This window comes from Balaenoptera physalus (genome assembly GCF_965194825.1).
Source record: "Balaenoptera physalus genome assembly, chromosome: 1".
NCBI lineage: Eukaryota > Metazoa > Chordata > Mammalia > Artiodactyla > Balaenopteridae > Balaenoptera > Balaenoptera physalus.
Window position 1 is genome coordinate 27,705,524 of NC_138882.1, and position 14,057 is coordinate 27,719,580.

At 40.6% G+C, this 14,057-nt stretch overlaps 1 pseudogene across 1 annotated transcript in view; it reads right to left on the reverse strand.

Moving 5' to 3' along the window:
- Positions 1-754: 754 nt before the first annotated feature.
- Positions 755-14,057, reverse strand: part of LOC309664898 (prohibitin 1 pseudogene) — a 203,677-nt pseudogene continuing 190,374 nt past the window's right edge. The window contains exon 2 of the transcript XR_014268396.1: positions 755-1,053. The product of XR_014268396.1 is annotated as a prohibitin 1 pseudogene (transcript). The remainder of the gene's footprint in view (positions 1,054-14,057) is intronic.

The window sequence follows — 14,057 nt, forward strand, 5'->3', positions numbered from 1 at the left end:
CAAATCCCTGCCCTGTTCTCCTGTATTGGCTAGTTTGCCTGCCCTCTATAATACATATCCATCCCTCCCACAAGCTGTTTAAGGACAAGTAATCTTGTCTTCATCTGGGTTGACTAGGATCTCCATCTAGTCACGTTTCTCACCCTGACCCTCTACCCTTCATCTGAACTGCTGCAGCCCAAGTTCGGGCCTTAATTGCCTGGCCTGAGCAAAGGAGTCAGCCTTCTAACTGGTCTCCCCGCCTTCAGTCCTGCTCCACTTGAGTCCGTCTTCCCCACTGCCATCATCTTTCTAAATGACAGATTGAGTCACTCCCCAGCTCAAAACTATTTAACACTTCTCTATAGCCTATAGATAAAGTCCAAAAGCCAAAATACTCTACTACAATGCACTTTATTATCTGACATATAACTTTCTGGCTTCCTGCCTAGGGGTACTCCAGCCCATACCAACCTTTTCTCTCCCAAAAGCCTTTGGCCAAAAGAAATTCCTGAATGCTTTAAAAGACTGTGACTTTTGCTCAGATTGTCCCCTTAACCTGAAAAGCCCTCTTCCTTGCAATAAATAATAACTACCATTTGTATAACACATTGTCCTTCACGAAGAGAGGCTTTCTGATAAACACTCATTTGAGAGCTTCATTTCAGTGACTGGGTTTTAATTCACCACTTATTTGCTGTGTAATCATGCGCAATTTATTTAACCTCTCCAGGTTCCTCTTCTTTATTTTTTTATTTTTTAAAAATTATTATTATTATTATTTTATTTATTTATTTATTTACTTATGGCTGTGTTGAGTCTTTGTTTCTGTGTGAGGGCTTTCTCCAGTTGCAGCGAGCAGGGGCCACTCTTCATCGCGGTGCGCGGGCATCTCACTATAGTGGCCTCTCTTGTTGCGGGGCACAGGCTCCAGACGCGCAGGCTCAGTAGTTGTGGCTCACGGGCCTAGTTGCTCCGTGGCATGTGGGATCTTCCCAGACCAGGGCTCGAACCCGTGTCCCCTGCATTGGCAGGCAGATTCTCAACCACTGCGCCACCAGGGAAGCCCAGTGACTGGGTTTTAATTCACCTGTAATCATGTGCAATTTATTTAACCTCTCCAGTTTCCTCCTCTTTACAAAGGAGTTAATAATAACATCTTATCTCCCAGGCTTGCTTTGAGGACGAAATAAGTTAATACCCTTAGAGCCTTCAGAACATTGCCAGACACACAGCACACACTGAATGTGGGTTAGCTGTTATTTGTTGTCCTCACAACACTCTCACTGTTAAACAACAAATAGCCCAAAGTCTTAGAAGTTAGGACTTGGATTTTCCGACTCTAAAGCTTAGTCAGTGGATTTTGCCATAGCACATTGCTTTTCCACCTAGCGAAAATCCTGCTCATTCTTCAGAGACCCAGCTCAAGAATCACCTTCTCTCATCTCTGTGTGACCCTAGGACACAGTGTATTTCATTGAAGATGCCATTGATTGTAAGATGCACCATTGTTTTGTGTGTCATTAAGGAAAAAAAAAACCCTGCCAATAATAACTGTGAGATGCCATCAATTGTAAGATGCATCTGAATTTCGGAGATGTTAATGTGCACCTTGGAATCGGTGAAATAAGGTAAACTCTCCCTTTCCTGGGTTTAGGTGGCAGGCTGCACATATCTCTAATAAGCACACGTTGCATTGCGTTACAGCTGATTGTCAAAAGGGCTGCTTTCCCTCCTAGATATGAGTAACTTCAGGGTAGGAAATACATCTTACTTACTTTGGCATCCCAGTGCCTAACACTGTGCTTGGTACAAGATAGATATATTCAATATCCATTTGCTTAATATAAACTGAAATCCTCATATAAAATCATATTAGACACGGTGAAGGGTACACTGAGAATAAAAAATATGTGACAGACTTTGCATAATAATAAAACTTCGTTGACCCAACAGTTCGACCAGATATACGTTGGCAAGTTGGTCTTCCTGCTTTGAGGTGTAGAAAAATGAATGACGTCATAGCTTTCCTTCCGTATTGCCACTACCTTCCACAGGAAATAGGGACATTACCAGGTATTGTAAACACATATGCATCTTATATGGGTTTTCAAAGACAGATGGCCCTTTTGCCATCAAGAAAAGACTAACAATATTCTTAATGGTCTGAAGCTGTCTATTTTTAAATTAAAGAGGATAAAGAAAAATGTTCATCTCTACATTCTTTTGGGATGCACCTATTCTTTTGCTTTCTTTCCCTTATTCTGGAGGGTTTGAATGACCTGCCTTTTAAGGTTTAAAAATAGGTGCCCAGACTGGGCTTTGAAATATTTCAAAAGTACAGAATTACGTGAATCCCAGATTCTATAAAGATTTTAGCTGCATTTTCATCCCTACAAACACTGTGACTTATGTCATGCCTTCAAAAACATTAGCAGTGTTTTTTTTTTTTCCCTCTTCATCAATCCATTAATCTTTCAATGAAAAGAAAACTTCAAGTGGTGAAAGAAGGTCACTTTTGAAATCTCCTCTGTTGATCTTAAGCATGCATGCACGGTGCAAACCAGCAGTCTGGGGAACACAAACTGACCCACAGGGAAACACGGTGTAGATGAACCTCCTCTCCACTCAGAAGGATGTCTTTAGAGGGCTTCTTGAATGGCTTTCCTAATGACAGAGCAACAACTATGACTGTTGATTCCACTTAGCCTCTCTCTCTTTAGTTGTATAAAACCAAAGAGAGCGTATAGTGGATGGTCCATGTAATGCTACGTTTGTGTCTTGCTCATATTCTTCTTCTAAGATGTGGGTGTTCTTTGTGCATGTGACCTTGCTTTGTGTCATATAACCCTGTAACTTTGGTCCCACTGACCATGAGACAACTCTAGCCAAAGCCAGTGAGCCATAAAGGGAGAATATAAGCCCATGAAGTGGCCTGTATAAGAACCCTACCCAATAGGAGTAATCCAGATTGCATAGTGGTTGGCCAACCTAATCAGATCATTTATCTCGAGGAACTTTGAATATGAACCAGAGAGAAGGCATTAGAAACCGAATCTGAGAAAATGAGTATGGACGTGCCACTAAAGCAGGGTACGAAAGGCTTCTCCTTCAGAGGAGAGAATAAGATGACCATGTCATTAGAGCTGCCATTGTTTCCCACAAGATATTACTCAGAATTACTGTTCTCTATGAAGCTTGGATTTTCTGCTGCTGAGACATTTTCTTGTTTCTTTATTTTCCTGGTATTCTTATATGTTTAAAAAACCTTTTAAAATTAAAAATATGGTACATTGGACAAACTTCAAACAATAAAGAAATATATGTTGGTGTAAATGAAAACTCATGCTTTCCCATTTTAAGATCCCAAAGATAACCTTGCACATTTATTTTAATAAATCATGTTCTGTAACTTGCTTTCTTTACTCAGCAATAAATCATGAGCACCTTTCCATGTTAAAAAAAAATTATCTACCTATCTATCCATCCAGATCTTATTCTTTGCAACAGCTGCATTGTATTCCATCGTATGCATATACTATATTTTACTTATTTTTTAAAAATTTATTTATTTATTTATTTATTTATGGCTGTGTTGCGTCTTCTTTGCTGCGCGGGCTTTCTCTAGTTGCGGTGAGCGGGGGCTACTCTGCGCTGCAGTGCATGGGCTTCTCACTGCGGTGGCTTCTCTTGTTGCAGAGCACGGGCTCTAGGCGCGTGGGCTTCAGTAGTTGTGGCACACGGGCTCAGTAGTTGGGGCTCGGGGGCTCTAGAGCACAGGCTCAGTAATTGTGTTGTATGGACTTAGTTGCTCCGTGGCATGTGGGATCTTCCCGGACCAAGGCTCGAACCTGTGTCCCCTGCATTGGCAGGCGAATTCTTAACCACTGTGCCACCAGGGAAGTCCCTTTATTTTTTATTATTATTTTTTTTTGGCCGCGGCTCGTGGCTTGTGGGATCTTAGTTCCCTGACCAGAGATCAAACCCTGGGCCCCCTCAGAGAGAGTGCAGAGTCCTAACCACTGGACAGCCAGGGAATTTCCTTGACTTTTTTATTAACCACAATAATCTGATACCAATGGCTGTGGGCCTGTTTCAAAGTTTCAAAAAACCACAATACAAATACAAAAGCCACCCTTTCCCACACATGTTTATGTATTTATGTAAATATTTCTGTATCATAAATTCCTAAAAGTAGAATTTGGAGAGTCAAAGGAATGCACACTTAAAATTTTAATAGATGTTGCCAAACTGCCTCCCTACCAGTTGAGGTCATCTAAGGCTCACTCTGTTTCTTGCCATCTAAAGCATGGCAATGTGTAACCAATGTGGATTTGGCTGCACTGAAGGTCAGTAACTCCATCACAGTCAAGTTGATTGTGCCCAAGTTAAAAGTACCTAATGGAATCTATCCCTCATCACCTGGGAAGTGAAGGTGTGTCTTGTCATGCTGTCAGTCTGTTTTACAGACCCTTGCTCAAGTAGGTTACACTGAAATGAGTACCTTGTACATTTTGAGAAGTTCCTGCGATTGTCATTCAAGAACTGTTATAAGCTGGGATTTGTCCTCATAAAAGGCAACAGTCAAAAAGACACACATTAATTTCAAATGTATTATTTAGTGCAGCAGTGTGAACTGAGGTTAAGTCTAAAAAAGGTGAAAGTTTTATACAAAACTGCACCAGGCAGATTTTATGCATGGAGGCATAAAGTTAGAAGCCATCCTTGAACTATGCTATTTGGAAAGGACATGTGTCCAATGATATTAAAATAGACAAAGCAAAAATTGAATTAAGAAAGCTGAACATATCCTTTTAAAATGTAGCAGACTAAGGTGCCAATAGAGAAGCAAGGTCTAGGCTAAACTGAAGGTCGTCTTCATTCAATAACCTTTATTAAGAGCCTATAAGGTCCTGTGCTATGTACTAGGGATTCAGAGACAATTAGGATGGTCCTCTACCTCAAGACTAATACAGATCAGTGAAAGCATAAAATAAGATGGGGCAAAAGGCCTGAGAGACCTGGGGTAAATCTCACAGAGATGACCTCTGGATGGAGACTTGAAAGGTAAGCAGGTATTTTTCAGATCAAAAAAGAAGGGGGAACTATACTCCAATAAAAATTTTAAAAGAAGCAAAAAAACAAGGGGAGGGAATTCCCTGGCGGTCCAGTGGTTAGGACTCCAAGCTTCCACTGCAATGGGCACGGGTTTGATCCCTGGTTGGGGAATTAAGATCCTGCATGCTGCGTGGCGCAGCCAAAGAAAAAACAAAAAGAAGGGGGAAAGCAGTTCGGGTGAAGGGACAGGATATGTAAAATGATCTGACAAGTCTAGGGAATGTGCAAAATGGTAAGTTTCGTGCTCTTGTAGGATCGTGCTAATACGAGTATTGTCAGACATACTTCATCTGAGGAACATCTTTTATGAGCCGTGTGTCTCAGATTGGATCCTTTCTCTCTGTCTTCATTTCCTGTCTGGGATGTGCTGTTTGACGGAAGCCACTGCCCACGTGTGGCTACTGAGCACTTGAAATGAGGTGAGTATGATCAAGGAACTGAATTTTAAACTTCATTTATATCTTAATTCGCTTAAATTTGAAAACAAATGCTCAGTTCAGTTATTGGAAAAATCGTTAAGTATATTTGGGATAACCTGGGTATGTAAATGTACTTTTTCAACTGTAAATTGTGTGCAGTCTGAAGACAAACCAAGTACTTCTGATGAAAATTTAGCATCTGAATTGAGATGTGCTATAAGTGCAAAATATATACTGGATTTCAAAGACAATACAAAAACCAACAATATAAAACAGCCCATTGATAATTTTATATAGATTACATGTTCAAATAATAATATTTTAGACATATTGGATAAGAAAAATCTATTATGAAAGTCAACTTCACCTGAAATTTTTTTTTCCTTTTTAAAATGTGGCCAATAAAGAGAATTTCCTAGCAGTCCAGTGGTTAGGACTCCGAAATTTGACTGCTGAGGACCCGGGGTTCAATCCCTGGTCAGGGAGCTAAGATCCCACAAGCCTCACCATGCGGCCAAAAAAAAAAAAAAAATGTGGCCAAGAGAACATTTTAAGTTATGTGTGTAGCTTGCACTGAATTTCTGTTGCTGTTGTCGGTGTACGTCCTCATCACTCTACACCATTACTAGACTTATCCTCTCAAAACACTAATTTCATCAGACCAGAATGACGAACTCCAAATCACTCATCATGTTCTGGGACTTTAACTCCCTCCTTTCTCCTCAGTCCAGGTTGCATGGGGCTCCTCCACGTCATGTGGTCTCCCTTCCAATCCAGCTGAATCTGCTCTTCTCCTTGGCCCAAGACTCTGCTCCATCTTCTGATTTTTACAAGAGAAATACAAATTTCTATGTGAATTTTTTTTTATTTTTAAAGTGTTGACAACTCCGACAGAAACTTCCTACCCAGTAATGATTTCCTTCTTTTTTTAAAAAAACAGAACCCTGGGCTTCCCTGGTGGCGCAGTGGTTAAGAATCCGCCTGCCAATGCAGGGGACACGGGTTCGAGCCCTGGTCCGGGAAGATCCCACATGCCGTGGAGCAACTGAGCCCATGCGCCACAACTACTGAGCCTGCGCTATAGGGCCTGCAAGTCACAACTACTGAGCCCGCCAGCCTACAGCTGGTGCTCCGCAACAAGAGAAGCCAGCGCAATGAGAAGCCCGTGCACCGCAACGAAGAGTAGCCCCTGCTGGCCACAGCTAGAGAAAGCCCGCGCACAGCAACGAAGACCCAACACAGCCAAAAATAAATAAATAAAAAAAAACAAAACAAAACCAGAACCTTGCTTCAACCCAGGCAGCAAGTCTCCCACATTAAAAATAATAATAATAATAACATTTTCCATTTTCCTTTTCACTGTGGGTGGATAATGAGATAAAAAAGGGAAGTTGTGTGGGAAGTCCAGGTAAACTCCTGGGCCAGCTCAGCGGGAAAGTGCCCCTTTCTTCCTCCCCATCTTCCTCCTTCCCGGCAGAATGCAAATGGCTGGAGCCCCAGCAGCCACTTTTTACCATAACACAATATAGAAGATGGAGGAAATTCTCTGGCCATCCAGTGGTTAGGACTCAGTGCTTTCACTGCTGGACCCCGGGTTCAATCCCTCGTCGGGGAACTAGGATCCCACAAGCCAAGTGGTGTGGCCAATATATATAGATATATGATAGAAGCCATGTGTTAAGAATGGTAGAGCATGGGTTTCTCTGGTGGCGCAGTAGTTAAGAATCTGCCTGCCAATGCAGGGGACATGGGTTTGAGCCCTGGTCTGGGAAGATCCCACATGCCACAGAGCAACTAAGCCCGTGCACCACAACTACTGAGCCTGCGCTCTAGAGCCCGTGAGCCACAACTACTGAGCCCACTGGCCACAACTACTGAAGCCCGCATGCCTAGAGCCCATGCTCTGCAACAAGAGAAGCCACCACAATGAGAAGCCCGAGCAACTCAACGAAGGGTAGCCCCTGCTCGCTGCAACTAGAGAAAGCCCGCGCACAGCAATGAAGACCCAACTCAGCCAAAAATAAATAAATAAATAAACTAATTAATTAAAAACAGACAAACAAAAAAGAACGGTAGGTTGGGGAACCTACCATTACAGCACATCTCAATTCAGATGCTAAATTTTCATCAGAAGTACTTGGTCTGTATTCAGATTGCACAAAATTTATAGCTGAAAAAGTACATTCACATACCCAAGTTATCCCAAATATACTTAACATTTTTTCCAATAACTGAACTGAGCATTTGTTTTCAAATTTAAGCTAATTAAAATATAAATGAAGTTAAAAATTCAGTTCCCTGGCGGTCCAGTGGTTAAGACTTCGCCTTCCAACGAAGGGAGTGCGTGTTTGATCTCTGGTTGGGGAGCTAAGATCCCACATGCCTCGAGGCCAAAAAACCAAAACATAAAACAGAAGCAATATTGTAACAAATTCAATAAAGACTTAAAAAAAAAAAAGGTAGAGCAGAAGGGTAAGTGCCTAGGATCCTGCTGACTCTGGAGTTTCCACCTTGAGTTGCCCACCATTAGTTTTTCTTTTACGTGAGAGAGAAATAAACCTCTATCTTATTTAAGCCACTAAATTGGGTTTTCTATTCAGAGATGGCCAAGCTTAAGCTGGCAGCCACTTTAATTTTTTAAAAAGCACTCTGTAGACACAAAGAAACAAAACAAAAACAAAAGCACAAAAGACATGCCCAAGGCTCACTTAAAAGTATTTGGGCCTCAGTTTCCCTATTTGAAAAATCAGTTCATTTAATCAAGTTTTGGAGACCATTTCCATGTCTAAAACTTTGTGTTTACGTTGATATATTCATCACATATGTGAGTGCCTATTATTTACCAGATACTACTTTAGGCACTGGGGTGCAGCAGTGAACAAGAGTATAAATCAAGCTCTTCCCTGACACTTGTACTCTGATACAGTCAGTGCTGATCTTTAAGCCCGGGTGTGCCCTAACACACTGTGCAAACAATACAAGTCACTTCATTTCTTTGTTCTGGTTTGTCTAATCAGCAAATAGGTTAATAATGCTTTACCTCAATAAAAATAGCTAACATATATATTTGGAGATTATCTCATTTAATCCTTACAACTACCTCAATTTCTTTAAGAAAAACGAGAAAAGAAACTAGATAACTTGCACACAGCCAGTAAGCACTATAGCCAGGTTTCAAAATCAGTCTAATTCTTTGGACGCTTTGAGGATCAAGTGAAAATAATGAATTTGAAAATATTTGGGTAAATTAGCGATTGCATACAAATTCTTTCCATTACAAAGGTCACTAGAAAACTAGAATGCAAACAAAGTTTCTAAGTGGATGATGTGTGTTACACATATTCAGAGGTAATATTCACTAGTTTCTCTGTGTCAGGGACACTTCCCAGAGCTCTATATCCATTGCCCATGAGAAATCAAATAGTGGCCCACGTGCTGGGGATACAGGGGTGAATAAGAACAGGTAAACTGTAGAAATGGATCCACTAAATTAGGGGAACATCATTTCAGGTTAGCATTATTTGGGGAACTGCCTCAGCAGCCACAACCTCCTGCCTTCTTTCTATAGGCTCCTTGCACTCACCATCCTACTTTGTTTACCAGCTTAATTAGCTGAGGATTTGCCCTAATCAGTATCCCTTAATGATGGTTCACTCAATCATTTCACCTTTTGGTTATTTTTTTCAGTGTTGGAGGAAGATAACCTAAAGAAAACACTATGATAAAAATTACAAAATATTAACTTCTGTGATCTTCGTTCCACATGGCACACTGAGAAAAATCCAATACGTTGTTTAATGTATTTGATCAGCTTATATCTTTGCTGAAGCGTTTGGGGTTCAATTAGTGGTAAGTACACAGCAAATTAAGTAAATAAAACAATGAGGCAATAACTAACGCTAGGAAAAACTGTGTAGGAAAGAAAATTTAATTAGTCGTGAACTATATTTATACAGTCATAATAATATAAATTGCAAATATTGATTTAACAAAAAATTATGATGTGACTGTATTGGGAAGATGGAGAGCAAGAGTTGGGGATCATCTTGCACAAAAGAAAACAAGTAGATTCAAATAACCAGAAGAAACAGTTAAAGGAATTCAATGTGGTTACCTCTGGGGAGTGGGAACAGGGGATTAGGAAAGGTGAAACAAGGGACTGCTGGGGTTTTTTCTCTATTATTTGCATTGTTTATTTTTTTAAATTAATTTTTATTGGAGTATAGTTGATTTACAACGTTGTGTTAATTTCTGCTGTACAGCAAGGTGAATCAGTTATACGTATGCATATATCCACTCTTTTTTAGATGCTATTCCCATATTGGTCATTACAGAGTACTGAGTAGAGTTCCCTGTGCTATACAGTAGGTTCTTTTTAGTTATCTATTTTATATATAGTAGTGTGGAGACTGCTGTTTTAATTATAAGTCTGATAGCAGTTTTGACTCTTTAATGTATAAAACTAAATTTAAAAATCATTATAACTTATACAAACAACCCTTTGGCTTTGCCAACTGCCTGATATGTCAAGTCAAATTCTTCAGCCTGACCATGAAATGTCTTCACAATCTGTCTCCACCCTCTCTTATCTCTGAATTTTTTTCCACCTTGTACTCTTGGTTCCCCTCAAGCACTATTCACTTGGCATTCCTTAATCCCTTCAAAAACATCATTCACCCAGCCTGGGATGTCCTCTCTCCTATCTGACCTAAAATCTTACTGGTGGGTGGAACAAAGAAGCACTAGAGTGAAGGTCATCCTCTGAACAACATGAAGAAGCACCAAAATGCAATAGATGAGATCAGTCAACAGTAGATTGAAAGCTTGATAAACTGGGAAAGATTGTGTTAACAGAAGAGGGATGGTCTATCTGCATTTATAAAAAGTAGGATGTTGAGTCATTCAATATAAATTCATTAAGTGCCTAGCATGTACCAAGTGTATACTCCTGGGAGAATATAACAGGAAGTGGTACAGTTAAATAGCAAGAATTCAGAGGGACAGAAATATTACAGTTAGTCTAGAGCGCTAGAACTTTCTAGAAAAGAAGGGTCAATAGACGACCACAAATGCCTCATCTACTAAGCAGACAAAATCTCTGCAGAGAGGAACACTACAGGCTTCATGACGTTAAGGGAATGGTTTGTTTAAGATCCATTTTGCGTAAAACTCTGGGCTAGGTGCCTTATATTCATTTTTCTGAACCATACAGCAACCCAGTGGGCTACCTATTATTAATTCCATTTTTTAAAAAAATTTATTTATTTTACTTATTTTCTTTTTGGCTGTGTTGGGTCTTCGTTGCTGCACACGGGCTTTCTCTAGTTGCGGCGAGCGGGGGCTTCTCTTGTTGCAGAGCACAGGCTCTAGGTGTGCGAGCTTCAGTAGCTGCAGCATGCAGGCTCAGCAGTTGTGGCTCGTAGGCTCAGTAGTTGTGGTTCGCGGGCTCTAGAGTGCAGGCTCAGTAGTTGTGGCGCACGGGCTTAGCTGCCCTGCGGCATATGGGATCTTCCCAGACCAGGGCTCGAACCCGTGTCCCCTGCATTGTCAGGCAGATTCTCAACCACTGCGCCACCAGGGAAGCCCTAATTCCATTTTTCATATGAACAAACTAAGGTCATAAAAGCCAAAGTTTTACAGCCAATGTGAGAGGAGAGATTTGATTTCTGGTCCAATTCTACAAAGAATTTAGTGCCCATTCTTCTCCCACTACACTCCACAGTCTCCCCAGGCAACTGAATCATGCATACCAAGCAACCTCTTATTTAATGACTTCACATGTAGGAAAAAAGTGCTCTGGTTGGTCAATAAAACCTTACTTTGCTAAGCAGTTAGAATAATAGTAAAAATACCAGCTGCTAACATATTAAACATTTGTTATGTGCCAGACACTGTGCTAAGCACCCTACGCTCATGAAGTAGAAACTATTATCTATATCCATTTTACAGAGAGGAAAACTAAGGCAGAAAAGATGTGAATAATTTGCCTTGGGACACAGAACTAGTAAGAGAGAGAGCTTGTGTTCTTGACCATTCTACGTGCATTGCTATCTAACATACACTGTACTGTTGGAAAGATATCCCTTTAAATCATAGTTAGTGAGCGCCCACTCCATGGTTTGGGGCTTGTTGGAGGAATATCAGTAAAGTGTAAGACCTACTCTCTGTCTTCCAAATATTTACAACTGAAGCAAAGAGGCAAGATATACACAGTAAAACTGTTAGGTAACAACTGAGGTTTGTACATAATTAAGTACAAAATTGATTAGGGCAACCAGTAAGGGTGTTGAGATTTCAGAGAAGGGAGGTTACCAAGAGCCAAAGCAGAGATGAGATGAGCTGTGAACAGAACCCAGCAGGAGAGAGAAGACTCTAGGACAGGAGTGAGCATGGTGTCCTGGGAGCCAGGGACCAGCTTCCCCCAGCAGTGGAAGTTCCTAGCGTGAAGCAATAGGATTCACAGGCAACTTCCTTTAGAGCCTCACCTCAGAAATTCTAAGGTTCAGGAGAAGCCTTCTTGGGGCTGCTGGATCAGTCCCCTTTCCAATTCAACTTCAGACAATGAGGTGTCAACAAGGTAGCATGAGCTTCTGAGTTGTAGCTCCATCATCTCCTAAGTAGCTCCCCGGAGACTCAGGGACTAGGAGATTGTAAGCTACTAGAAGGCACACACACACACAAAAGGTTCATCCCCATATCCCAGCACCTCTGACAGAGACAGCCTCTTGCATGCACTCAACAGATGTGTGTTAAACCAGGAAGGAAGGACCCCTGCACAGATAGCTCTCAGTGTAGACGGGCAGCTAAGGGTGTGAGCGGCAGCAGAGTCTCACAGTGTCTGCTGTGTGGCCCTCCAGTTACTTCACCTGTTATATCTCAATCTTCTCATCTGTGAAAAGGGTCTATTGAAAATATCTTCCTCAGCGGGTTATTGTTGTGAACATTAAATGAATGTATAGATGTGAAGCAATTATTCACTTATGTGAATAGGGATGGCATCTATTAAGAGCTATTTATATTACTCTTATTACTATGGGCTCTAGAGACAGACCAAGTGGTTTGAAGCCTATCTCTGTGTATCAAGTGAGTAGTCTCTCCAAACCTCAGTTTTTCCATTTGTAAAATAGATATTACAGTAATACCACCAATCTCATGAAGTTTTGTGAGGATGGAGTTAAATGCACACCAAGCACCAAGCACAGGTCCGGGGCATACCTCAGTACCACAGGAGAGCATCATTCTCCTTGCTTAGTCTCTCCCCTTGCTCAGCTACTGTAGCTGGCAGGTGGCTAGCACATCTCTGAATGAGGCAAGACTTTATGGAGTTGGTGTCGTTCTACAGTCATCAGTTCCTCTTCGGCTTCCTTCTAGGGTGGTTTCTATTTTAAAATAAATTTTAAATTTGTTGTTATGCAATTTTCAAACATATATAAAACCAGAGAGAATAACACAGGGCCTCCCTGTGTATCCATTACCCAGCTTCAATAGTTATCAACACATGGCCAAGATTACTCCACCTACATCACACCTACATTCGCTCTCCTCTCTGACTAGATTCTTTTGAAACAAATGTCAGATATTGTAAAATTTTACCCATAAATACTTTTGTATGTATCTCTAAAATATTGTCTTTTTTAAAACATAATCACAATCATACTACCACATCTAAAAGTTTTAATGAAGATTCCTTAGTATCACCAAAATGCCAACCAGCATTAAAATTTCCTTGATTTTCTCATACATTATCTTTTACAGCTTTATTTTTAATTTCATTTTTATTTTATATTGGAGTATTGTTGATTTACAATGTTGTGTTAGTTTCAGGTGTACAGCAAAGTGATTCTGTTATACATAGACATATATCTATTCTTTTTCAAATTCTTTTCCCATATAGCTTATTACAGAATATTGAGTGGAGTTCCTTGTGCTATCCTTGTCCTTGTTGATTACCTCTTTTGCAGCTTATTTTTTAAAAAAATTGGGATCCAAACAAGGTCCACACATCACATTTATCTGTTTTTTCCAGTCTCTTCCCATCTATGGGTTTCACGCCCTCTTTCCTTTCCCTTTTGCAATTTATTGTTGAAGACACTGAATAGTTTGTCCTGGAGAGTTTCTCATTCTCAATGTTGATGACTGCTTCCCCATGATGTCATTTAATATGTTCCTCTGACCCTTGGAACATCTTGTTGTACCGGAAGCAAGGAAGCTGTCAAAGATGTCTAGGGTGGTGTCAGATAGACACAGGAGCACTGGCAGGAAATTGGGATATTTTGAGCATCAAATAAATAAGTAAATAATTAACTGCAGCATACTGAGCTACATCAAGTATGATAATATCCACAGGTTCATAGTAATGCTCTAAAACTAGACTCATCGGTCACCTTTGAAGGTTGTGGAGGAAGCAACTCTTTATTCCCAAAATGGGTAGATAAAAATAAAGAATCAAGCACTCATTTTGCCTTTCCTGTATGAACTGTATCTTGGGGTAATCAAGCAATTAATGAGAAGAGATCCTGCAGATAAATGAAGAAGGGATGA